This window comes from Sylvia atricapilla, chromosome 13 (assembly GCF_009819655.1).
Source record: "Sylvia atricapilla isolate bSylAtr1 chromosome 13, bSylAtr1.pri, whole genome shotgun sequence".
NCBI classification, from domain to species: Eukaryota; Metazoa; Chordata; class Aves; order Passeriformes; family Sylviidae; genus Sylvia; species Sylvia atricapilla.
This window is the reverse complement of record NC_089152.1, coordinates 15,491,598-15,519,548: the sequence shown is the minus strand read 5'-3', so window position 1 is coordinate 15,519,548 and position 27,951 is coordinate 15,491,598. Positions and strand designations below refer to the sequence as shown.

At 39.6% G+C, this 27,951-nt stretch overlaps 1 protein-coding gene across 4 annotated transcripts in view; it reads left to right on the top strand.

Moving 5' to 3' along the window:
- OTUD7A (OTU deubiquitinase 7A) overlaps positions 1-27,951 on the top strand; it is a 99,373-nt gene that overhangs the window by 16,442 nt on the left and 54,980 nt on the right. For 3 of the 4 annotated variants that reach the window (XM_066328572.1, XM_066328568.1, XM_066328569.1), the window contains exons 2-4: positions 18,865-18,937; positions 23,974-24,091; positions 24,646-24,750. The gene's annotated coding sequence lies outside the window, so the exon portion shown is untranslated. The remainder of the gene's footprint in view (positions 1-18,864; positions 18,938-23,973; positions 24,092-24,645; positions 24,751-27,951) is intronic. The other variant, XM_066328570.1, reaches the window with a different exon arrangement.

Here is a 27,951-nt window from a genome sequence, read left to right as displayed (position 1 = left end):
GAGAGCTTCACCCTGTCCCTACTTACTTTAGTGTCATCTCTCTGAACCTCTCCCTAATACTAAAATTAATAGCACTTCTTTTTTTCTTGGGACCTTCTCAAATTGCTTTATTAGTTTTGCAGTCATTTTGCTTCAGGAGGTATGTAGGTTGCAGTTCCTTTTATTAAAATAATATGATAATAAGCAAAATATGAATCAGATATGGAATGCAGGGAGTTTTTTAACTTATAATTAGAAATTTACAACTGTCTGCTTTAGGTGAAGCTTACCGTGGAACTCTTTCGATAGCTCTGCTACATGTTCTATCATAAAATGAGTTAGTAGATTATCCAAAGAAAAGTTGCTTATTATGGTTTTTTAAGAGTTAACTAATGTGTTCCCATCATTTAAAGTAAAAGTTACAATATATAGCGAATCTTTAGGATTTCATAATCAAGAAAACATCTTCAAATTAAAAAAAAAAAAGTTGCTCCATCTATATAGAGGAGAGACTGACAGAGATGTTTGTGTTTCGGAAGGGAAAACAGTCTTTGATATCCTCAGCACAATGGCATATTCAGCCCGTTACTGCAGTTCAGCATTGGGAGTCAGATCCAGCACATTCTGTGCTGGGAGGTATTAAAATCAGATCAGTGCAGCTTTACATGGAACCAGTAGTCTCCAACTATATAGACAAAAGTCTATCAGCCAGATTTCTGAGTTGGGGTATGCAGCAGACACATACTGGAGTTCCAAAATACATTAGGGATGCTAATCTATGATATTGTTCCAGTGTACCACAAAACCAGGATTGGAAATGACACTGTATTCCTTTAATCACTCTCTTTTATTCTCAGCAGCTCAGTGGAATTAAGCTTTGGGCCAGACAGTGACAGCTAGAAGCCATTTATGTGAGCTCTGCAGAAAGCAGCCATCATGAAGGGTTCTTTATTTTTATGTGTGATTGGGGAAGAGAGTAGTGTTATTTTCCAGTGCTGTGGAGAAACTAATATACATTTCATGAACCATTTTTGTTCCATGTTTCAATGCTACCCAAGTGCAAATGTCAGCAAAATCTCTCATTCCTCACCTCTCCAAAGCCATAAACCACCTCAGCAGTGCTAGTTGTCTGAGATTTGTTACCAATACAGTCTTCTCTTTCCTTTTAATTATACATATCAACAGCTGTACAATAATTCTGTGTAGTCATCAAGGCACAAGATAGAGATCAAAGAGTGTGACTTTGATGAGCCCTCTCCTGGGCAAGGCCCCAGAAGAAAGCAGCAGTCTTGTGTCAGAAGAGTGAAAGGGTAAGGAAGCATAGCCAGGGTATCACTTGAGGCCTGCAGGCATGTGCTGATGAACACAGTCACTACAACATTTCCCAGATCAAGAGAAGTAAGACAGTAAAAAAATATGCTCACAGTTCATCAGGGGTGAAAGCTTGCTTTTTCCCTTAAATCACTGGTATAATTTTCATTTCTTCCAAGTTAAGAGAAGCAGTAGGGTTCCAGTGTGCTGCCTTTCACACCATTTTTTCATCATAGTTCTGATGAATATTTTTTTTTGGCACCAATATTTCACTTTTCTTCATTTTAGAAAGTCCAAAGTAGCTTGACTTGGCTGATTGGATACAGCTTTATCTGAGGAATATGTACTTCTGTCTAATCAGAAATGCTATTAATGGTCTATAGCTATTAGATGGCAGATGTAATATCCAGTTTGGGTTGTGTTCTAGATGACAGAATAAATAGATTATGTAGAGAATAGTTCAGGACAAGATTCATGGCATATATTTCGTAGATATTCCATGTTTTGGGTGGATACATTAAGACTCAGTTTGAATAGTTTATCTTTTTCAATAGGCCATATTATACAATCCAAAAGAATTTCAAATACTAAGAACAAAATGATTTCTAATTGCGTTGGTGTGTTTTTCCTTTAGAAAGAGATGTTGAATTTGATGAGATTCCTTTCTGAAAGGCAATCAGCTTTGGTGTAGGAGATTCCATGTATTGGAGAATGAAATGTGATGGTTAGGCCTAAGTGAGAATTGAATTCAGATATCCAAGCAGAAAATCTGAAAATCAAAGAAGCTACAGAATGCCAGCCCTAGTACTGTAGTTTTCTGAAAGGATGCTGTACAAAAATGGTTGTAAAATGTATCTGTAGTGATGGGAAACAATTATTTCAAATAAACAAGTATAAATTTATGACTGAATACTTTACCATCCCCTTTTATGTGGCTTTCAAAGCTTTCCATAGGTTTTGAAAATAAGTTCTGGTTTGATATGTCATGCAGTCAATTTTAAAATTAATTTTCATATTCAAACAAGAATAATTTTGTAATGCAGTATCTTAGGCTGGGAGTTTGAGACAGAATTTACTGTATTTTTAATCTAGTGTACTAGAGCAGTCCGTACAACTAGGTAGTTTAAGATGCTGTACAAATGCAATAATTAAATGATAACTGACTTATTTTTCTAAAAAGCTTGCTCATCTGTCAGAAAGCCTTATTTTCTTTTTCTTGCTACACATAGACATTTTGCCTACAGTGTGTGGGGGTGGTTTTGCTGTGGGTGTCTGAGAGTGTGCTTTTGATTGATGAGCTAAGCTGTTTCTTCAGGTTCTGGAGCAAATAACTTTGGATGCAGCACTCCAGAAAGTGCTGCTCCCAGAAAGAGAGGCAGAGAGAGATGCTGCTCCCACAGCACTCCTGCTCCTGACACAGCCTCTGCTTTCCTTTGCTTTGGGAGCTGGAATGGGAAAAATACCTGCAGCTTTCCACTGCTGCACTTAGAATTGTCTCTCTCCAAAAGCTGGGCCACAGCAGTGGTCAGTAAAAGATGGGCATAAGACAAAAGGAATAAAAGTAATGAGCTTTGGGGACTCTAAAATGGGATCTTTTAGTAGGAAAAAGGAATTTAGCAACTCACTACCTAATAAAATACTCACATTACTGCAGTAGCTTTGATTTAGTAGCTGCTGTGTTTCAGGAAGTTTTTTTGATTTGTTTTTCTCTCTAGGAATTGGATGGAGGACTTCCTATAAATAATAATGGTATTTCTGTTAACTTTCACAGTTTGACATAATTTCCCCTTTTCTCCCCAAATTATTGAGAAAATCAGAAGGATTTTCTCAATAATTTGGTTGGTGGAACAAAGGCCAACAAGCTTTTGGGACTGTGCATTGGTAACTTGGTTTAGCAGCTTATCTTCAAGTAATGTTTTCACCTTTGGCAAGATATTCCCTGCCTCTGCACGTGTTACTGGTTCACAAGGGCAACAACTTTATTTCTCTGGCTATTTTATTGTTAATTTTAGAAGGTGTTTTCTTGTCTTCAAGCTTGAAACATATTTTGGCAGCTAATCTCACTCTAAATGAGAAAGCAGGAAAAATGGAAACGGCAAAGAACATCGCTGTAGTGCAGCATGCTGTTAGTTTTTGGAATGTCAGAAGTCCCAGCAACTTTTGTCATGTTTGCTTCTTGAAGTTGAGGGGGAAAAGGCTTCAGGTAATGGCCTAAAGAAATGAATGCTGTGTATTTCCAGGTTTTCACCAAAGGAACACATTAAGTATGTGAGTAGCCAGAATACTCTTTGTTAATCCCTTTCCCACCATCCAGTGGCTACAGGCTGGGGAGAAGAACTTTACTTGGTGCAAATTTTAATAGAGCTGCTTTTCCTTGCATCAGTATATTCCTATTCGTGCAATATTTGTCACATGGTCCTATTGCCATTTAAAGGAAAAGAATTTAAATAATCCCTCCTATGAACTATGACATTTAAATTAATTTTACACTGAAATCTAAGTTTCCCTCCAGGCTTAGGGACAGTTGACTTCACAGCTTTCCCAGACAGCCTTGTCCACTGTTAGAGAGACAACTGCATCTGCCAGATACAGTACAATACAGTAAGTATTTTGTTATTTAGACAGTGGAAAACTGCTGTTAAACTTTTGAAAGTTTACTAGAAGGATGCCTGCTTGCAAAACATCTCATCAGTGTCTGTGGTATCACTTAAAGTTGCAGTTATTTTGCCCCGTGAGTCATGGGGCAAAGAGTAACAAGAGTGAAAAGACCCCTGCAAAAGAGGCACAAGCTGCTGTGCCTTTCATTTTGCCAGTATCTGTACTGACAGTACTGGGGGGGTTGGATAGTTTTGGCTTTTTTGTTGCCTTTATTTTTTTTCCCAAGAGGCTGATGCTTTAAAGAATAGCCAAGACTGGCTGTGATAGGGACTCATTATTAGGTGTTTCTACAATGTCAGCATCTTCAGTGAGCAAAATCCTCCTTCTGTTCTTGTCATTTGTTAATATTTGAAAGACAAGTAACTCGCAGAGCCTGGGGTCTCACTCACACCCTCTGGGTGCCAAAGCCTTTCTTTGCAGGATCAGTATTGCAGCACTTGTGCCGTTGTCCAAAGAGCTTTGCCTCTGACACTGAAGATCTCATCTCATGAGTCCTTCAGTTCTTCAGAGGAGTGGCCAGGAAATAAATAGGTTTCGTAAAAAGAATCCTCATTTCTCTTCCTCTTTGCAGTAGATGGTAGACAAAATCTGTCGGGTGATTTTGTGAGATGGGAAGATGTGTGTCTGCTGAGGGACAGCTCTGTTACCAGATAGAACATAGCAGGGGGTTTTTGTTGCCATTTTGACTTCAGACAGAGAAAACGATACCAGGATCCATTTCTGCTTGCTGGATGCCATACTAATGAACATACTAATCCTTTTTGGAATTAAAACCTGCTAATTGTATCCCAGTGTTGGGTTACCCACATATATATGTGTGTGTGTATAAAATTCTGCGTAAGACAAACTTTCTAGGGACTTGGTAGAATCCTTTTTGAGATACAGAGTTTTCATGCAGTTTTGTTGGGTTTTATTTCAATAACACAAAGAAATTGCGTATTTTCAGAACGTACTTGATAATGAAAATTCACCTTATATTTCCAGCAGTCTGACTGAAAACTGCATTGCCTGTTATCCACACAACACAGTAAAAACTGTTCTGAAAGTCTGCAGTTTATTTATTTGTACAGTAAGCAAACAATACAAAAATCCATACTGCAAGAGCTACCTTAGCAGAAGACTGTGCTTGAAAATCCAAAGACTGAGAAGCTAGGAAGTGATAAAAAAAATGTATTTTTCAAAATAGAACAATGTTTTTTAAAGATTAAATTACTTGGTTCATCAATTCCTCATCCATGTCACCAGATGTGGGGTTTTTTTGTATTGCAGGTTCTCTTTGAAAGGTTTTCCTGGTACAGGGTTAAATAGAAAGGCTCTTCACAAACTTGTTGAGGTATTTTTAGTAAAGGTTTCTGTGAGGTCAGAGATCTGTGAAGGCTCACAGCCCACCCACGCAAGTATGAGGGGCAACATTCTGCAGTTTAGAGAGCTCTGTATTTATAACTGGGATGTTTTCTAGTCAGCCCTTCTTTATGAATGAAAGGGAATTTTGTCTTCTTATGAGATGCACTGACTACTTCCAGGCAAAGAAAATGTCTTAAGCTAAAAACCTTTTGCCATGCCTGACAGTCCACAGGCTATAACAGGCAAGTTGAAGGTGTAACTCCATTTAATGGTGTCCTCAGCTGTCAGTGTGCAAACTGCCAGGGAACACTTGGGGATGGCAGAGGAGTGGCAGTGACTGTCAGGTGTGACTACCAGGGTCCCTGTCCTGAGTGCCCAAACCTCCTGTGCTGTCGTGTGGAATCCTGCTGGCAGCATGTACCACCAATGGGGGAATTTATTGAGCTGTGAAAGTGTCTTTTTAAAGCCTAAGGGTAAATCTCAGCTCATGTATTTTTTTGAAAGTGGGTTTCCAGTACTGTAGGAATACTGATCTGCCTATATGTGAGATGAGAACTGAAATTTCTACAGTCTCTTCTTACAGGACAAGCTTTGCAAAAACAAAAATTAACTATTTACTTTATGGGGGAGAAAAGGGGTAAGAGGAGATTTAATTGTTGCCTAAAATTGCCAGAACAGATAAAAAGAATAATGATAGTAGGAATGTATTTTTTAAGCATAGACATTGTATAATGAGCTCCATGACCTAGAAAATGGGGCTAGATAAAGCAGAATGGAAGCAGATGACCAAGTTTTCAGTGGCAAGTTTAATTAACCATCTGGAATCTGAGGGGTTTTCCACCAGCTGAAGTCTTTAATCAGTGCTGGGTCTCTTCCTAAAATCAAATGTTGTAGCTTAAATGACTAGAATCATAGAAGTATTAGTGTTGGAAAAGATCTCCAAGTTAATCAAGTCCAACCTTTGAGCAAACACCACCACGCTCACTAATTGTATTGTGAAGTGTCACATCTACTCATTTTCTGGACAGGGATGGTGACTCCACCACTTCTCTGGGGAGCCTCTTCCAATGCTTAACCACTCTTTCAGTGAGGAAATTCTTCCTCAAATCCAACCTGCCCCTCCACTGGCACGACTTGAAGCCTTTTCCCCTTGTCCTGTTGATTGTTACTTGAGAGAAGAGACCAGCTTGCTGCAGCACCTCAGTGTTCTTCTGGTGACACTCCCACCCAGCTTGGTGTCATTTGCGGCTGCCCTGACCCCACACCTGAGCTCTGGGACACCTCTTGTGCCTGACCAGCCAGATTTGACTCCATTCAAATGGGTGTCACGGGCTTCATACAAAGATGACAGAATTAATTTCTTTAGCTTGTCTTATGCAAGAGCTAGCCAGCCAGAGACCCTGACTATTGTCCTCTAAGTTACCACTTTGACTTCAGTTTCATTCTCAAATATATAAGGATAAAATGCCATTTTTAATGATGTATTTGGAACAAATTTAATTGGTCAAAACCTTAGTTTTAAAAATGTCTTGTTTAATTTTCTCCCCTTTGTTCATTACAGAACTCTGATGAGCCTTTTATTATTAATTTTCCTTAAAAAGTTATATCTTTGTATATCTAATAGATGACAGAATGTGTGCAGTTTTGAGAAAAATGCAGTGAAAGGGTAATACCTTTCCAGTAAACACCTTTTCGTTACATCTTTATAGATGTCCAGGCTGTTGGACATCTAAACAATTAATATTTCAGTTTAATTTTTATATGAGTACAGCTGTGACTTTAATTGTTCTGGTTTATGTTAAGTGAAATTTCAAAATAACGATTCATTCTTAGTTCAGGTTAAAAAAGCAATGTTTGCCCAGGTTTTCAGAGTGGGTTGACTGCAGTTCCCTGCTTATGAATTTTTTGTATTACAGACCTTGACAACTGAAAGAACACTTTTGCTGTTTTCTGGAAACTTAGTATTCCTGTGGCATTGCACTTAATGGGAAAAATTAAGACAAAAGCTTTCTCAGTGTACACATCATTCTGTGTGCGTAATTGGACAAGGAAGGAAACTTATGGATGTCCTTTTCAGAGGAAGTGCCTTATGGCATGAGTTTGTTCATGGTGTAAATCACAAGCTACTGCCCTTCAAGGCAGACATATGAGCCTGTGACCACTGTAAGCCTCTTGCAGGAGAATGTGCAGCCTTCTGGTGTGTGCAGTTCTGTGATTGCTGACCCCTTTTCTTCTTCATTTTTGTACAGCACTGTATGCATGTTTCTCAACTTGAATTTTTTTTAAATTTATTTTTTTTTTTTTTTTCAGTGTGGCCAATTATGGCTGCAATTGAAAAAAACCCAAGAAATAAGAAAAGTTCCTTCCCCTTCTCTGTATGAAAAGAATTAATTTATGAAAGTATATGGGAATATGCTAATACATGTTTCCTTTATTTATTCATTCTTGTAAATATACTTGCTTTTTCTAAGAACTCATTCTTGAGATAAACCTGGATACACTGGAAAAATGTACAAGTTCCCTATGATGCAGCTGATCTGTGTCCATTACGTATTTTGTACCTTGCAGCCATCTGTCCACTGGCACACTGCATGGATAGAATAATAGGGGAAAATTCCAGTTAACTGTGAGCAGCAAACAGCAAATATCGGTGGTTTTCTGATCCGTGGAACAGCATCAAGTGCTCCTGAACTTCTTAAAAACTACCTAAAAATCTTTTGACCTTTGCTTCATATGATACTGTATTCGTTCTAAAATATGGTGCAATTACTGAGCATTGTTTTAAACTGAATTTAAGAAATCTAGACTGAAATTTTGAGAAAACAGTATAAAAATGTGAAGAATGTATTACTTTATATATATAGAGAGAGAGTATCCACATTATGCTAATTATCTGGTTTTCTACACAAGTTCAAGGGTTCAGCAGTGATCATTGCTGAAAACCTCACTCCAGTGGGACTCTTCCATAGGAAACTCGTGTGCTTGCAGTCAGCCAGCTGAACTGCACATTATCTGCAGTTTGCAGTAACCTGCTCTACGTGGCCTGTCCAAGCCAGGTAGCACTGCAGCATTTTTGGATGGGAGTGCTTACAGCCCTCGACTGGGTCTGACAAGTCTCTGCAATGTCAAGAGAAGCATTGCTCAGGTAGATTTTGAGCCTGCAAGCTGTTCCATTTGGCTCCAATTGTCTGTGCATTTGGAACAGTCCATGGGGGACAGGATTACCGATGGAGTAAATCCTGGCCTTCTCCAAGCTCTGTGTTATTATTCTTTGCTATCTGCATTTATTCAGGGACAAATGTCTTCACTGAGCTTTCAGACAATTCTCTGCTACTTTGTATGGAAATACTTTGCAAGGCTTTGTTAAGAAAGCAAAGTGAGACAGGAAATGTAGATAAAACCATGAGGGTGCAGGTACCGGGGTGGGTTGTAAAAGCCCTGCTTGGACAGCTGCTCTGGTGAAAGTCCGCAAGAATTCACACAAATTCAGCAAAAATCTTGTTTCAGGTTATAGTTTAAAAGTTTTTTTCTGGTCCTCTGGAGACATTAAATTATTTTAGGGAAGAACTGGTTGCAGTGTAGTCCAGTTTCTCCCCAGACATCTCTTCAATGTCTATTCCTTAGATAACATCCCTCTGTTCAGGTCACAGCAAAGGGAGTCAGTGGTTCGGTGTCTTTGGCTAATGTTATTTATGTTTGTTTTGTCCCTATAAGCAGGTCATAGAACGAAATTATCATTTCATCTTGATGTCTCAGATGGAACATGCAGTTATAGAAGCAGAATTTTGTTTTTACTGTGGCATTGACAGTATTCATAGAAGTCTGTGGTACACAGATGTGCACCCTTAAGCTGATCTAGATAACAAATCCCTTATGAAAGATGGTAGGGTTTTTTTCCCTTCTCCTGCAAGAATTGCCTTCCTGTGGTTGGGAAGTGTTTTTATAAGGGAGATGAGGACAATTTTGAATAGGGAGCTTACTCTGTCTTGGAATATTGGTCAATATCTGCTTCAAGTAAAATAACATGTAACTAGAGTGAGAATTTCCAAAGGATCTGGAGAATATTGACAGCCATGCATTATTTATTTTTGAGGATGAATCAATAGAGAAAAAATGGTTTTATTTTCTTCTCTCAGTAAACACACCCAAAAGCTTCTAAAATTTAAGGAAATTAAAACCAATAAACTAGCATTGTAATATAGTGAAAATTTCCATCTGTGTTCTGAAGATTTTGATATCCCTAGAATGATCATTCTTCCCTCCTGAAGCCTGTGTCAGAATGTCCAGTTGTTAGGAAGCTCAGCCTCTGCCACAGAAGAACGTTCTGTCCTGCTCCAGTGCTTTGTTCTCTGGGCTTCTGTGGGTTTGTGTCTGGAACTTGTGTGAGGCTGGTTCCTGCCTGGCTGCCTTGTGAGTCCTCCTTTGGAGGACTGCCTAGGCATTCCTGTGTGACTCCCATCAAGCCATGGGACATTCAGTTGGAGGCACAGTTCCTCTAGGGATGCAGAGAAATCCTAGATGTGTGGACAGCTCAGATGTACCACAGATGTGCAGGAGGTGAGATTTGCACATGGCTGAGACAGAGAGCTTGGTGCCCCATCTGACCTGAAAGCTCAGTTTGTTTTCTGACAGAAAAATCTTAAATGTCAGTGGAAGATGCAATTAAAACTTTCATCCCATATTCAATTTCCAGTGCATCAGCTTCTGGAGAACCTAAGTAGAGGTAATGGGAATGGGGAAGGGTGCACAGTGCAGTAGGCAGCAGATGGACCAAGCCAGTCTTCACCCTGTTACATGAATAATTGCAGAGCTATGATTTAGAGATGGAAAAATGTGCATGTTAATCTAGAAATCTCTTTTATCTGGAAAAATCTCCACAGATTCTTGAGATGCACAGTCCAAATCATGAGGACAATTTGGCATCCCTGTTCTAGATTTTTTTTGTTCTGGAATACTTGGTTTGCCCTAAGCAGCACCAGACATCAGGAAAATCTGGCTACCCTATATTCAAAGTGTATCTCAGCTGGCTTTTTGCTGAAGCTATTTATGACTTTTGTAAATGTTGTTGCAATGATGATCTACAGTGTGTCCTCACATCTGCTCGAACGTTAATTAGTTTATTGTTTTATGTAGTGTATTAAAAGCTTTTCTGTTCCATTGAAAGTTTGAACTGTAACTCAACCCTTAGGATGCCCCACATGTAAGGCAGAGTTACAGAGCAGAAGGTGAGGATGTGGTATCCCTTTCCTGCTGTGCTGCTGCCTTGGCAGATCATCTGTTTGACATCTTCAGTAGATGAGTGTCTGAAAAGAGAGTGGAAGATGACAAAGAGATTCTGTTTCCTCATCTTCTGTCACAGACATCTCACTCTCCTCTTATGGTAGGTTTTTCTGTTCAGTTTGTGTCTCATTGGGAAATATTCCAATTAACTTCCATCACAGATGTACCGTGTTGAGGATCAGGGCTTATTTTGCCAGTCACTTCTACAGTTTTGTTCCATGGAAGTTTTTTTAAAACAGCAATGCCTTCCCTTTTTGCAATGTAGTATAATGCTGTAACTCTCCAGTACTTTAAACTCTGTTTATGGTCAGGTGCACTGTTTCATCTCCAGCCTATTGCTCAATTCCCTTCCAGCTGTAGCCCCCATTGTATTTTCTGACTGTAAAATTGAGGCTGGTTTTCTCCTGTTCTGCCCAGTGTCCTTCCAGTCAGTGACACAGTTGCTCAGTTGGAGATTTAGGCAGGCACAGTTCTGTTCATGACCTGAACAGGTTTTTACTTCTGCAGGATGACAATCTTTCTGTTGAACGCTGGCCTGGATGCACACTGGATGCATTTCTGGTTTCTTCATATGTAAAAATGCTCTGCCATAGTATCTATCACTATGGGACATCTTGATTTTTTTTTTTCTGGAAGAATGGCATATTTTGCTGAGGTTTACTAATTATATTTAAGTTGCTGTATATGTAATTCTTCATTAGCTAGCTGACAACATAAACTGTTAGTCTTTTAACTAATAAAAGGATTATTTTCCTTCAGTGAAAGGTAGTGTTGATGAAACTTTGCCAGGTCAACCTTGGAAATGTTTTATCCTTGAGCAGTATTCAGTCACTTGTAGTCAGGATAAAGGGTTTTTTTTCCTATGGACTATGGCAATATCTATGTTATGAGGCAGTCGTGGTTTTATATTGCGCTTTGTGTTTTTTCTAAACAGCCCATAACTCATCATTCTCCAACTCTCTTGCTCACAATATGCATTTCAGACAAAACACAATCTAACAAAGAAGTGCAAAAAGAGCTTCAATGTTTGCCTTTAATGGTAATAGTAACCATCACAGTCAGTTTAGTTTCTGATAGATTTCTGCTATTGGCCAAGCTGTTATGCTGAAAAGTTGATCTACCTTAAATTACGTGTTACTTACATCTTGTCACTGTGTTTGAATCACTTTGATCTGTAGTTCTACCGAGGATTTTATTCTCTGCTTTGACCTTTGTGCAGCAGTTCCGAGCTCTTTACTTTGGCTAACACTAGAGCAAGTGAGTGTATTTTGAAATATTGTCTTTAATTATTTGACAGCCTTCATGTGTACAGTCTGAGGTGCTTCAGCAGTGCTTCTGTAAATGGCTGGTTCCCCTGATAGTAATTACACGCATTTTGGATGCAAGAGGCAAAGGGACAAAGCCGAGTGGGATGGAGTTGAAGACCCCAGCTGGCAGTGTTAGGTGTGTCCCGGTGCCCAGGGGACATGTGACACGTTCACCTGACCCGCTGTGAGGAGGGGGCAGCTGTCACAGCCTGGCCCTTTGGTCACCTGCACTCGGCCACTGTGCGTGTCCTGTCGGGAACACCCTCGGGAGAATTTCTCAGGATACTGCAGGTTAAATAAAGGCACAGAATCAATCCTCCTGGAAGTGGAACAGAACATAATCACCTTACAGTCATTTTAGGAATTATTATAATTTTTTCTCATTCATTTTGTTGTGTGGGATTTGCATGGGATATGACAGCAGGAAGAGCTACTTGTCTTCTGTTGTGATTTACCTTCTTTCTCCTAGAGGGGGAAGAACAGAGAGATGATAAGTTTAGGGAGATATTATGGAATGTTCTCTAGAAAATTTCATACTGGTTTCTGCCACACACAGTGCCTTAACACACACAGTAATTTAAAAAAGAAAGGAAAAAGAGACAAGCAAGCTTATGAGCCAAGAATGGAGTACTACTTGAGTTTTTGGTGTTTTTTTTTTTAATTAATGCATGTTAATTTTTGATAGAAATTATTAAAGCAAAGGCCATTTGTTATAAACAAATTTCCCATCCCCCACCATAAAAATGTTGAATGTCTTTCTCTTTCTTCTGGTAAAACATCTGGGGCTCTGTGAAATCAGCCTGTGGAGAAAAATAAATGAAATGTTACGTTCCTGTGTTGTCAGATGTCTGTCAGCTGCTAGTAAGAAGAATATTAAATAAATCCTTTAGGCTCTGACTGCGTGGCTTACCATAGGGTTAGGGATAAATGTGTATCGAGTTCTCTGTATTAAACTGACAGCTTCTCCCAAATAGGAAAAAGAATTGTGATAGTGATGTTAGTGAAGAGATCTATATTATCTAGGGAAAATAAAATGTATATTTCTATCTGCATAAATATATCCATAATACACAGGCATATGGACAACACAGATGTAGGGTAGATGTAATATACCTTTATGTTGCATATTTAGGTTATAGATTCTATAAACATCTGATATCTGTACGCATTTTAATGTGTGCATAACATTTTCTTTCTGTCTATAAAAATTCACTTGTACATTTTATATTTCTAATGCTGTTATTCTAATGCATTTGACTTCTATTTATTTCAATACTTGCTCATTTCTTTGCATGTTACTTGGTAAGCTGCTCAAAAATTACAGCAGATGTGGGAGGATCGGGCTCCTGTTTAACAATGGGTAGGACAGTTGGCAAATAAAAAACAGTTCTAGGGATTGAAGCAGGCAGTTCATCTACAGAGTATCATATTTTTCTTATTGTCTACATTTTGTCTTGGAAAATATGGATGCAATTTCTTTGACTCCAGCTGAAGACTATATGAGGAGGATAACATACAAAGTGTGTGATAATTTTATGTGCACAACTCTCTAACATGATGTTTAACTTTTTCAGTGTATGGCAAGGCTACATTTCTTCCAGTTTGCACTAGGTGCTTCATAATATCTTCCTTAAACCTTCCAAAAGACCTAATTCAGTGAAAAAGTAAAAAAAAAAAAAAAGTAAAAAAAAAAAAAAAAAGATGTATTTTCTTTTTATCAGTTTCTCCTAATAGTTTAAAACATGAAAGAAGTGGAGATTGGGGGATTGTTTGGTTAATAGGTTGGTTTGTTTGACGGTGGATATTTTTTCATCTTTTTAGATGAGTTTTGGTACCAACTACTCTGCAGATACATGTTTGTGTGCAATACAGCAGAGCAGATCCAAGAAAATTCTTAGGAAAATTTAAAAAATGTACTGTATGTTTGCTGGTAGGCTTCAGTAACAGATCACATTTGTCACTAAGCTTTGCAGTACTTTCCATGTGTAAATGTATTTCCTTTAATGTATTCTGGCCTAGATGTTGTGTCTCAGATGAGAGAATTAATTAGATGGGGAATTCCAGGGCTGGATTATGTCAGTGGCAAGTAAATCGACTTCTCTTCAGTTGATGCTAAGTTCTTTTTAAGATTAGTATAATTAGTCCCATTTTACAGGCGCAGAAACAGATTGGGCCAAGGGAGTGACCTGCAGGGGTTTGTAGGAGCCTTTGGGAGCCCGTCTGGGCCATGCAGAGGAGGATGCTGTGAGTACCAAGCTGTTGCTGGAACTGCAGCGTGGCTGTCTGTGGGTGCCAGTGACACACCTCCCTTGCCATGGGGCAGACAGACAAGCTTCAGGACCTTTGCAGGTTCTGCATATGGCAAAGTGTCTGCTGCGCTCAGCATAGGGGTATTGCCTGAACAGTGTGGGACCCACGTGGAAATTCCTGGCCCCTTTACAGTGTTTAGATGTGTCTGAGCTTTCTCTTTGTCCTCTTTCCACTTTCTCAAGCCGAGTTTTGATGTTGTCCTCGACAGCTGGAAATATTGAGGAAAGGAGTGAGGAGAGGGATTCGAGGCAAGTGTTGTTTTGTGTCCCATTGAAATGCAAGTGGCTCTTAATGTGTCAGGAGGTACAAGCAGGAGGAAAAGAATGGAGAAATGTGTGAGCAGAGGTGAAGAGCTGTCATTGCTCTCCACTACTGAATAGGCAGAGTAGGCTGATGTCACTGTGACCATAGGAACAAAAAAACCCCAGAGAGATGCTAGGCTTGATTACATCAGTTCATAAAATGGGCTTTGCTTTCCTCTTTGCACTACCAGCTTTGATGCAAACGCTGATGTAATGCGAGAACTTAGTAAAAGTGCAAAACAACCATGTTCTAATTTTTTTGAGCTTCAGAGAGGATTCTTTGTTATTGAAGGAATGGTGATTGTGCCACTCATTTCAGTAAGTACCTTTTATAACAGTTGACTAGATGACATTCAGCTGGACTGGCAGAGACACATTTTCATCCTTTGATGCCGTTTCTAACACAATCCGTAGCTGAAATGGAACATTTTGCTTCTTCATCTTCTTTTATACACACAGAGGAACTTGAATAGAGAAGAATGGAAGTCCTGCATTATTTTAATGCATTGAAATATGCAAATATACTTCCTTTTTTTGTTATTGAACTTCCTGCTTATTCTGCCAATATATATATATGAGAATGTGAATGGATCCTACTGAGAGTGCTTATTGAAGTCCCAGCTTGCTGCAGAGGGGGGCTTGGGCTCAGTTAGAACACCTGGACTGGCCAGCACTGAAACATCTGCCTTTGCACCTCGTTTCAGGAACGTGGTAAATAAGGCTCTGCACCCTTACCGAGATATTTGCAAGATGAGAGCTTCAATGTGTTTTGCTGCAGCTTAATGATACACAGACACATAGAGATTGTAATGAACTTATCCTGGGGTTTAGTAAACATGTAGTTGTGTTGCAGAGCTCTTTGCTGTCTTTGTTGAATGGTAGCTCCCAGTGTAAAATTGGTTATCCTGTACATCACATCTGAATTTCATACTTGACCAGCATGGTTTGAGAAATGTTTAGAATGTCATTTTCACAGGGAACTGAGAAGATGTGGACTGGGGGATGCCCTAAGTAAAAGGGAACCACTAAGGATGTTGTGAAAATAATATTGATTTAGCACATGAGAAATAAGAATAACAATTTTATTTATCATAATAAAAAAATGTGGAGGGTAATTTTTGGAGCAGAACTTAGCATTGTGAAGAAGTGAGTGCATCCCGGGTCATTTTACCAGAGAAACTCTATAACCGTGTAAGTGTAAAACATCAGCTTGGAACCCTTAATCTAAAATGTTGGGCATTTCTCCTTCAAAACTGTCTTGCCTGCTTTTGAAAAAGTAGAGTCAGGCAGTTTAAAATTTTGTTTCTTAAGCTATAAAAATAGTTAAGGACTTTCTGTTAATATCATACTCAAATCACCAGAGAGTTCTGTTGTTTACAAGAGAAAAATTGTTTTTATGTATTTCATTCTCATATTAGGAAAAAGCTCACATCTGCCCACAAAATTTACAGTTTTTCAAAGGATATAGGAAAATTATATTTAAAAAAAAAAAAGAAAAGAAAAAAAAGAGGAGGAGTGAGAAGCAAGCATTCAAATTTCCATGGAAGCTCTGTGTTTATGTAAAGTACAGCAGCTGCACTGCAAATTCCCCTCTCTGGATGACCTCAGTTCTGAACAAGACAGACTGTTCTGGGTGCAGGTGTGATTACTGAATTATTTGTTCTGTTTTAGTGTCAGTCAGTTACAGAGAAGTATTATGGGTAAAATTTGTATCCACTGACTAAAGTGAATTCGTAGATTTGGTATTCCACAGTTCACTATGTGCCTTCCTGCTATTGCAGAAATAGTTTGTTTTATTCTCTTGAATTGCATTAGTTAAATAGGACAGACAAGAGGAAGTGACTCCAGCAACAACCTCTGAATACATCAGGCAGGCAGAAAGGCAGGATTGCACTGAAGATGGTACTAGACATAAAAGACAGTTTTGACAGCTGAATTTGGATTTTTTTTTTTTTTTTTTTTTTTTTTAAGATTTGTATATGTTGTTGGATTTGAGGATTTTAAGTTTCTTCTCCGTGCTTCTTGAGAAACAGAGCTATGAGAAATGCTCACTCCTAACACATGCATCCAGTCAGTTTTGGATTGAATGTGGTTATTCTTATGAACCTTATAAGCCAGCAGTTTTCCAACGTACCTTAGATCACATTGCTCTTTGCCAGGTGTCTGTACTTACTTATGTTCTGTGTGCCTTTTATCTCTTATCAGTTCATGCAGTTTTATGGGAAAATCCTTTTCTTTCATTAGTGTTTGGTGTAGACTGCCAGAGAGCAGGGCTGATGTACTGAAACGTGGCTGCTTTTCTCACACTTGTCTCCAACCAGACAGGTGGGGAACCTGGGTTCCTGAACACCTGAGGTGCAGCATGTTGGCTTTCCAGGGTCTTGGAAGAATCAGCACAGATCTAGAATCCCCAAAATCGAGTCCCTGTAGAAAGATGGGTGTAGTTTTCTTCGAATAATGAGCAAATTCAGTCTCTGCTTTGGCAACCATTTAAGGGAACTATTCATTGTAAGATGTGTGACATCAGCAGCCAAGGCAAATTTGCACTTCTAGGAGGTTGTCCCTTTTATTGCTGAAAGGACAAGAACAGGACATGGCATTTCAGGTGAGTGGTAGTCCTGTAAGGGTTAAGGAGTGATGGCAAGGATGTCTTTTTGCATCCACTATTCTGATCCTTCTCTCTTCAAACGTGGTCCTGACAGGACTGGCTTTGTGTGAGGCACAGAGCATTAGTACAGAAATGTGTGTGAGAATTTGGAAACATTTTTTTGAAAGGAAAGGGGATTAAGATTCCTATGCAAAAAACAGTGTATTCATAAACACTTCTGTGTTATGTTTAATGAGCTTGCCATTATGCTCTGTGCTTTAGGTAAAAAATAGAAGGAAAATGGAAGGACATTTGCTGGGGCTGATTTTAAATAGTGATCTTGTTTCTGATCCAATGCAGTTTCTTTAAATGATCTGACTCTAATTGAACACATACAGGGAAGCAGATCAGATATCTCTGAGGATTAACAAATAGTGGTAATAGTGAATAGGTAAAACAAATAGGTAAATAGTGAATGACAAACAGGTCAAAGGAATGTATAATCCAGTACACTCATACTATAGCATGATCCTCCTGAGCATGAGAATTGCCTGTTCTTCTTTTAAACCATCTAAAGCAGATAGATCTTCTTCATGAAATCAGCAATGCATGCATGGTGGGGCATGGGAACACCAACATTTCTAATGGTGGGAAGCAGTGGAAGAGGGATTTGGCAGGGTCAAGGACAGCTTGAACAACACCCACTGCTGTTGGTGTGGGGAGTAGTGAGACACTGTGGTAAACAGCTGGGATTTCTCTGAGTCATTCATTCCCTGTTCCCACCTCAGCACCCTGTCTATGTGTGTGGGTGGCCAGGTACCTTCCTAGGCAAGGAAGTCATTAAAATTGATGTCACATCTCACAGTCATGTTAGAGGGGAGAGGGGACATGACTGCATCTTTTCTTACCTGTTTTGGAGCCTTTTTCCACTTGTTTGTGACTATCAGTAAAAAGGGCAGGGGAGCAACTCCGAGATAGCCAGTTATGATCCCCCAGGAGGATACCAGAGCTTGGATCTTCAGTCTCACCTGTCTGTGACATGCCAGGCACTAGGCTGCACATCCCTATTGAGGTGCAGGAAGGGGCTTTCACAGAAACAGAACTGTGAATATCTTTGTGTTACTGTCTTCATTTGCCCACCTGCCTTCTGGGGGGTGGATGGTTGTTTTAGGTCCATAGCAGTTGGTCTGATCAAGGGTATAAAGGTCAGGGGTGGTACAATTAGGGACATGTTAACTTCAGCAGGTCGTATGGCTTGTGCTTGAATCAATTCTGCTTCCTGCTGAGAAAAACTGGTGCAATAATAAAGTATCAAGGCTGAGTGTCTTGGAGCTTGATGAAGGTCACAAGTCAGAGTTCATGGTATGCTCACTGTCCTGCACTAACAACTTGTCTGTTAACACCAGGCTTAGACATTTTGCTGCAGAAAAGGCACCTCCATGACGAAACTTAGGGCATCCTTATGCTCAGCATCCCTAAACAACAACCTAGGGCAAGGCTGCAACCTCAGCATGAGGCTACAGTGACCTGTAATAGTATTTTGTGTGTGTGTGCTTTTGTTAGATGGTGTAAGGTAGAGCAGAGAGTCATCCTGCTGCTTTTAATGATAAAACCTGACACACCTGACCCTGACAGGGAGGCCAGCTGGAAGAAGATATTGATACCCCCCATAAGTGAGATAGCACCATGGAGCATTCAAACAATTTATATATATAACTTGAGATAAATAAGAATTGTTTCTTTATGGTCTTTAACTTGTTTGCATGATTCTCTTTTGTTCTTTCAGGTAAGACAGTGAAGTCTCTAACTGCTCCAGAAGAAGGTTTGGAGAGAAAATGTCTCTGCCAAAAAAGTATCAGGTAACACTGGTAGTGGGGAAGCTTGTTAATTTTTAAAATATTTGTCTGAGCCACTTCTGATGAACTGAGTTACACCTGAATTTGAAGTTACAGGTTCAGAGGAAGGAAATCTTGAGCTCTTAGTCACTGAAACCAAAAAAGTGTGTGCTTTTAGTTTTTATGTAAAGTGCTACTGCTTTTGGTATGCAAATGGTGCACTGTACTCTGTAACCTCAGTCTTCTAGAGAGCAAAAGGAAGGGCAGAGAAAAATGTGTGTGGTGCAGGAATTCAAATGATATGGAGAGAGGGTTCTCCTCTCTTTGACAATGCAGTCCTAAATTCCAGTAAAGCACAAAGAGATCAAATCAGCTTGGACACTGAGGGCAGGGATTGCCCTGTGTTGTAAGGGGCATTTGATGATTCCTGCATGCCAGGAGTATAAAAGGTAACTGAGATGACTGAATGTTAAAGTAGCTGGAGCAAGCAGTAATAGAACTGAGTGGGTTGTAGCCAAGTGACAGCTCATCATATAATCATCATGTTTTCCACTTAAAGCATCTCTGAAAAACAAGAAAGATGTTTTAATTCTTTTTGGTTTTTCCTCTAAAAAGAGATTTTGTGTAATTGTTTTTTGGAAAACCTTCACTGACATCTGGGCCATTAATAAAGCAAGGGCCATTGTTATAAACAAATTTCCCATTCCCCACTGTAAAAATGTGGAATGTCTGGGCCATAGGTACCTATTTGGAGTGATAGAAGAGTTACTGCCTGTGGTTCAAAATACATTCTCACACACACACACTCCCCTCATTAAATCATAGGAAGAATTTCCCTTAGTAATTTTTCTTTTTCCTTAATTGCCTTCCCTTGCACAGAGGTCAGGCTGGCCCTGCTGGCATTTCATTGTGTAGGAGCAATCACTGAGGAAAGCACAAGATTTGTGCTTGTTTTGGCGTATTTGATGCCTCATTCTTCCTCCTGCCCACATCTCACCCCAAGAATCCTAGATGAAGAAGAAGAATCCTCGATGGGCAGAGAGGGAGGACCTGAGTGGCTCTTTGAGGGCAGCCCTGTGCCCTTCCCATGGCTCAGCTGTACCATGGTGGGGTCCAGGCCACTGCTCCCCCTTCTGCTCCCTCAGTCCCCAGAAGCTGATTGAGGAGAAACAATGGTGCTGTGAATCAAGCAGTAGCAGGTTCCCAGTTTTTACAGGCAGCTCTCACTAACCTCTAAGTCAAGCTTTTTTTTTTAGCATTATCAGGAGAGTGACAACCGGAAAATGGCTTTATTAGGTGAAATAGGATTTAAAGGAAAATGGGTCTCATGAGATGAAGATAAAATCAATAGGAGATTGCACTTTGTGCTGTGAGTCTTTAGGAATCCATATGTACTGTTGGTCTAGTTTGGGTTGGGAGCTTGTCAGGTTTTGTATCCAGAGGTGTTTTGCAGTTAATAAAATATTCTTTTAAAAGTGAAATTGCATTTATTATTTGTAAAGATGAAGCTGTCCCTGTGAAGTTGATGAAGTGGTGTAAAAATGTCTTGAAGGGTGAAGCTGTGGCTGTGTTTTCCTGTGAAGTCAGCAAACTGGCTGGTTGGTGCAGAGTGTAAGAAAGTAACTTCAGTTGTTTGCTTTTGTGTTCTTTCAGAAGGAGTGGCTCTGTTAGCACCAGTGCACTCTACTGAATTGCTCAAGTTTGTGCAGCTCTCCACAGTAGGTTTTCCTACTGCAGCCCACCACTGAAGTGTCCATATGCCTGTAAATTGCTTTGCTGATGGCCTTCAGTTCCTACTGGGGGGGTTGCATGTGTGTAAGATTCAGAAATAGCTTTTTCTCAGAAATTTAGGGCAGATAAGTTAACTAGAAATTATCAGAAATATACATGTCAAAAGTCACACATCTTCTGCCCCTAGGAATGCTTGAATGGAGGACATACATTCTCATTTGAGAATTCTGTGCTTTCAGTGGCTAGAGGGGAAAAAAGAACTACTTATTTAATAGGGTTTTTTAAAGATGAATAAGTTCAATAAAGTGGAGGTGTTCACAGTATTGGGGAGACAAAACCAAGCTCTGTGGTCTTGTATTTATTTCTCAATCATGTTTGCAGACCACTCAGACAATCAGCAGAGCAGTGGAGCAGAGAGGGAAGAGAATCCACCTGTTCAGGCCTTCTGGGTTTCAGCATCACCTTTGAGTCAGTGCAGTCCACTTCTGCTGGGAAGGTGCTCTAAGGCAGAGAGGTGGAGACGGGGGATAACATCCTCTGTTGGTTCAAGGTTCAGATTGTACCCTTTTTATTTCAGAGGATGAATGTACAATATAGATAATTGGTGAACTTGAGAGTTGAGGTTTGGTGTCTTTCTAGCACGGGCCTGGAAAAGTCCCTTTGCTTTTTGTGATAAAGAACTATGTATAGTGTGCCAGGTCTTAATTAAAAAGAGAGTTTTCCCTTGTAAAAAGGTGTCTCTAGCTTTTGACCAGTCAAACTTTTGCTGTTTTCTGTGTCTTTGGGCTGTTGCTGCAGATGCTGACACATAACCAGACAGCTGCCTCAAAGTGACACATGCTCTGGCAGCTAAAGGGAATGTACAGAAAGCTTCCCAATATCTTGGTGATACTGCTTCTGTCACCAAAACCTTCATGAGTCATCTGAGGTTGTCACATTTTGGTTCTGCCATAAACAAGACCCGGGTTGAATTTTGAAAATGTTATTGACCTTTATAGGAACTTACTGTAAATGTTTCACGTTCTTTCCAGAAATATTTTCTTGTGATTGTTTCAGTTTGACTCTGGTGCCATTTGTTTTTCTTTCGCTATGGGTGAATCATCAAATAGCTGAATGTAGAATTGAATACTGAGGTCAAAGTCATTGCTTGTATTGGCAATTACAAGTTCATTTCACTCTGTAGTTCACATTTGTAAGAAGCTGCGGCTTTTGCTGTAGCCTCTTCATTGAAGGACACATTTTGTATCTCCATGCTCATTGTTTGTGCTGTCGTATGAGTTAAACCCAATTAGGATGACACCAATATTCTTTCTCTCATTTTCCTACCCTCTGTTTTATTACCCAGTGGGTGCATGCAAATATCCAGGGATGGTGTTAACAGAAGGCAGAGAAACCACAAGAGACTTTTCTTTGCAGCTCCTTATGTATTAAATTTTTCCCTTTGGATTTTTGCTATCTAGAGAGAGATTTGTTCTGGCCATCTTTTAACTTCTGCAATTGGAACAGCTGTTTTTGCTGGGCTTTCAGAGAGACCAAGGGGCACTTTGGTGGCAGTGACACTCTGAGCAGACCTTCCATGTGTGCTGTTTCTGAGTGCTGGCAGCGTGCAGCAGCTGGGCAGGGTGAGAGGGCACAGGACAGCACAGCAGCATTACTGATGCACCACTAGCTCTCAGTGATTTGTGGCTGTAATGTGTGTGTGAAGGAATCAGATGAACTCACAGATCTTGAGCACCATTTTTCACCAAAATGAGAATTTTGGCATAATCATGTGTCCTAGTACAATCTGCATATAACAATAAAAACACTACAGTGAAACCAAGGTGAAGTTTGGGTAATGTTTCAGCCTAGAAGTTTGAAATAAAGACTTTGGCAAGAGGCAAAAAACTATCTGGACAATCTCTTTAAATGCCCAAATTTGGCGTTTTGGATTGTTCCCTATAATGCTGAGAATTAAAGGTGTGTTACCTTTAGTCAAAAATGTCCATAAAATTTTGCACATGAAATTCAGTAGAAACTTGTTAAAATGTGCATGTAAGTTACCAACAGCGTGGAGTTGTGTCTTCATTTTCTAAATCTTCAATATGTTAGTTTTGTGACCACCACCACCACTTGGAATACTCTGTATATGAATATGGAGAGTTATAGATGAATATAGTTCTTTCTGGTCAGGTTACCTTGGCTGTTTTCCCTTTTCAGTGCAGTTCCACAGAACAGTGAACTTATTATCCTTGGTAGCTGACATGAGTTCACCAGGTGAGCTCAACTCAGCCTGTGGAGCAGGTAGTGTCTAAGGGCTTTAAAATGCCCAGCAAAGGGGTGGTATGTTGAAATAAATTTGTGCAACAGCATATACTTGAAAAAAATACAGAAAGAGAGTGGAAAAGGGAAATAGAAAAGAATTTGTTAGTCTGTCTTTTTTGGTAGAAGAAATACCTTTGACAAATACGTGGATTTTCTTACATAAATACATAATTTGCTTCTTATTTTTAATGAGAGAGAGAGTGTAACTAGGAGGGATATAACTTGAAAGAATTGTGTGAATTCACACTTCATATTCCTAGTTTTTAAAAATTGTAAGAATGAAAGCCCCAAAAACTTTTGATTATGTTTTAAGACTTTGCTTAATCATGCATAGACTAATAGAGAAGCAATATTTAGTCAGTGTAAAAAAAATAAAAAAATTTGGTCACAGTATTGCCAAAAAGGCTGTAAAAGAAGAGTATGTGTGGGTCAGTTTTGCTCTCTTAGCAGGTAAAGCAGATTTAAAGCTATATAAATGACAACATGATCATGTATCCAGTCAGGATGCAAAACACTTGAGATATAGCTCATTAAATCACTCTGATCTATACTGCATGGTTAATTTAATTAATATTGATGATTCTTTTAGATCAGGCTGCAGTGCTTGTTGGTTTGGGATTATTGTTTTTTAAAATCATATTACTTTTTTTGAACAAAATGAGTAGTCATCAATGTGCATGTGATTTTTTGATAAGTAGTAAGGGACTAAAGATATTGAATCTACTGGAATATTTTATTCAGTTCTGCCACTGACAGAACTGGTCAACCTGGTAGAAAACCAGCCCTCTAAACTGGATTTTGAGGTGTATTTCCTCTGTTTATCTAAGCCAAACAGGAAGGGGGCTGGATTCCTGAGAAGCTGCCATCTAATGTAGATAGCATAGAATTATTTTTTCCATAATAGTGCAACAGAAAAGTATTCCAGAGTGAGAGTGTGTAGTGGGTATGACAAATGAACAGTAAATTAGTGTCACTTTTGGAATAAAACAGTAAAGCTTGTTCTGCTCTTCTCTCCATCCTCACAGGCACACGATACTGCAGAGATTCAAACTCAGAAGTAAATCAGCTGGACAGTTGCCTCCTGCCTTCCTAAATAGGCAAACATATTAGAAACAGAAAAAGGGACCTACCTACCTCATTCCTGTGAGTAGCTATAAACATCCCCTCCACCCCTCAAATCAGCATCTGCCAGGTTGTTGTTTAGGAATGCTGAGCAAAAGGATGTGGTGAAGAAAACAAAAATTTTAATTTGTTTTCTTGTCGACAACAATTAAGTGTAGCCAACCAAAGAAACCCAACTAAAATTATTAACAGGCTACCAGCATGCCTATTGCCTGTGGCTACACAGAGCTGATGGATGATGCATTGATACTCATTAAATGAACCTTTATCTGTGCCTCCTAAAGCCTGGATGCCGCATAAGTTCCTAAACCCATCCATATTGTTGCCATGTTAAAGTGATGCTGCAGTTGATGTGTCGCTGCAGAAGCCGTTTGGGGCTTAGTTCTTTGCTTTTGTGTCTCTTAGCTGTTCATTCTGTAGTAACATGGTGTAAGCCATTGGGAGGCTTGAACAGAAGGCCCCCAGAGTGACCCCCTTGGTCAGGGCAGTGACCAGAACAGTGTTTGCTAACAGCTGCTGTGTAGCTGATAGTCACCTGCTCTGAGCTGCCTTTTCCTTGTCCTTTCTTTCTCCAGGGAGAAGGTGGGTTTGCTGGTGTGGATGCTGCCTCATTTGCTTCACCAAAATGAGTTAGGGCATGCAGGAGAGAAGGGAGACTTTTGCAAGAAGAACCTATCATGGTGAGTGAGATTTTGCGCCTGCTTTTGCTGTGGAGCTTCTCAGTGTACATTGCTGAAACCAAACTGTTCACACAGAACTCTCTCTTCCCTGGAAGTATGTTACACATAACCCTTCCCTGGCAGCAGGGCTGGATTCAGAGGTTCTTCCCTACTGCTTTTGCCTCCCCTGCCATATGAGGTCCACAAAAGTGCTTGGGGGGACCTTCAGCAAATTAAAGCAGGAAACTGAATGGAGCTGAAAATAATTACTCTTTACCATGTACACATGAAAATTATGAGAAGCTGTGGTCTGTAACTTTGATTTGGAACCAGCATCTGTCTTGAACATTATACTAAGATTAAGTACATGGAACTGTATTTTTAGTTTGGGTGGCTAAATACTCTCTAAAATACTTCGTAGAAATTAATTCTCCATTACTACAGATGAAGTTTTCTGTCATTGTTCACTGTGATTGTGAAGGAGGCCCAGCAGAATTCCTGACAGTCCATAGCACTGCAGCATGGACATTGTATCTACCCTGGTATCTTCATTTCATGGATTTGTTTCTAATTTAGAGGCCTAACCTTGGGTTTGAAATTCACTGCAAAGAACTTTATCAACAGCAATAGGGAGTAATGAAACATAGTTTGCTACAGAAGCATTCCCTTCTCTCTCCTCTTAATGATGAGAGTTCTGTCTCATGTCTTGCCCTCTTTATTGCCTTCATTTCCCCAGGTTTTCCAAGCCTCCCCCTCCTGTGTTATCTCAGTTTTCCCATCATCTCAGTACCTTTTATGGATGAATCAGGTCAAGCTTCTGGGCAGAGGGTTCCCCCATACTGCACTCACTTAGGCCTAAGCACTTAGGCATCTACAAATAGGCAATTTTTAATTAATTCAGGATTAATTTAAACAAACAGATGCAATATTTTCTGAAAAATGTTTACTTTCAAGCAATCCTTCATAAAAAATGTGTGTAAACAGACTGGATTTTGTGTGGATAACCAAAAAAGCAAAGTTAGAATTCACAAATCTTTCTTTCCTACCTTCAAGCATGAATTTCTCCAGCTCCTGTGTTGTTTTGGGGGTGCTTTTTTGGTGGTTTTGGGGCGTGGGGATTGTGTGTAGGGTTTTTTTGGGGGGTTGGTTTTTTTTAAATCTCTGACTGCTATAGGTCTCTGCTTGAACATAGATTCATAGATTCTTTTGCTGCTTCAACACAGATTCTTTGTCTCTTCCTTTCAGAAGTGGGACTTGATGTTCCAAACTGTCTTAAGGCTCTTGAACTATTGCTGAGCTCATCAGTTCTCTCTGTAGCTGATGCACAGGTTTTTTCCCAAGCTCCACCCTCCTCTGTGCATACTGGATTTTATTTAAGCTTTTGAGGATTAAGTATGGTATTAGTAAAACCTTTGGGATTCTTGCTGAGAATTGTATAAGTATCCATTTTGATCACGAGGAAGCAGCTGTATCCATGTGTTGAATAGAGAATTTTTCCTTTGGAACCATTGTCACTTCAGAAGTCCTTGTGAGTTTGGGCACTGCACTCAGCATCTGCAAGTCCCTGTCTCTCTACTTGGGTGTCAGACCACTTTGATTTGTCCTTGCCAGATCACCAGCACTGAGCAGATTGCATTGCTCTGTTCTGCTGGGACAAAGTCAATCCATGTTAATGGCTTCTTTAATCTTTTAAAAGTGATTATTTTATTTGGGGCAGTGGCTCCAGCCAATTCCATTCTCTTGCTAGGGATAGTAGTTAAAGAGAGATAAGCAGTGCCAGCATAAGACAAGTCAGACTCTAATCTTGCCTCATTTTGTGCCTAATTGAACTGAAAAAAAATTCTATACTTGATTCTCAGAAGTCATAACATTGCATGGCTCATGTGGTTTACCTTCTCCAACCTTGATTTCAGGTAATACTGCTTAGCCATGTGTATACTATTAACTCTTATGTATCTAATCTAACCCAGATTTATTCAAAGTATCTTGTTTGTGCATCTGAATTGTCTAATGCTTCTGTATACTTCTGTTAGATTTTGGTTTTCAAGGTCCAGAATAGGGAAAAATTAGACTAGACAAGGAACCTGCAGACTTGAAGAGAAAGGAGGAAATTCAGTTATCTATTATTCCACCTTGCATAATTTTTTTTAAAGTGGTGTAAGTCTCTTTAAAGCTATAAATTGTTTTTGTGAAAATAGATCCTTCTTGGATATTCCTTTTACCAGCTTCACAGAACTTAATTTCTCTGTGTGCCCCTCGATTTGGCCTGGTTTAGATGGCTAAACCTTCAAGTCACAGGTGCTGTTGTGTTGCTGCCTTGAACTGTGGGAGCCTTCAGGTCCTGCTAAGCTCAGTGTCTGCTTGAGCAAGGTTGGTTTGTAAATAAGACCAAGTATCTCTCACCTTTCCTCCCGGTGCCTCCTGGATGCTCCTTCTTTGCAAAGGTATTTCCAGGTTCCAGTTTGTTTTTCACATCTGCATCAGGCAGCTGCTTTTCCCAGCAGGGCTGGTGACAGCCTCACCCAAAGCACAACAAACTCCTGCCTACGAGTTGGTAGGAAAGTGCCTTCTTTGGGATGTAGGCCATGTCCCAGAACTTTCCTGTAGTGAGGAGGTGGTTATCACTTCTAATTTTCTGATGCAGTTACTATAACTTGTAGTCAGAGTGATAAGACACAAATGTTATTCCATTTTATTTAAGTGCCATCTTGGTTGTTGCTGTGGTAGTATTTTTACAGAAGTTGGCTTATTATAGAGCAGTGGCATTTGGTTTTGCCAGTAACTGGGACGCATTACCTGCCACTACAGGCAGCTTACTCTTGAATTCATCATTTGGCAGTTTGTTCATTTTAGGCTGATTTAAGATGATGTACCATTTGATTATGGTCTGAGTTTCAATATTTAATTTGTAATTTGTCCTAGGAATCCTCATTAAGATACAATTAATGAAGACTAACTGCTGCATTAGGATACTTGGGCAGCTCTGCCTGACGTGGGTGGAAGTAGAACTGTGTTGTAATTACAGCAACGCTCTGTCATTCTGAGATTTAGTTTCTAGTTGGATTGGTTATTTAATAACTGTCTATTATCAGACAACTATATTACACAATAGCAGCAATATTGTTATGGCATGAGGTACATACTCTGACTGAGTGCAAACATGGAGATGTTGACAGCATAAACATTCTAGTTAGTGCTCTTTACCTCTGCTAAGTGCCTTTA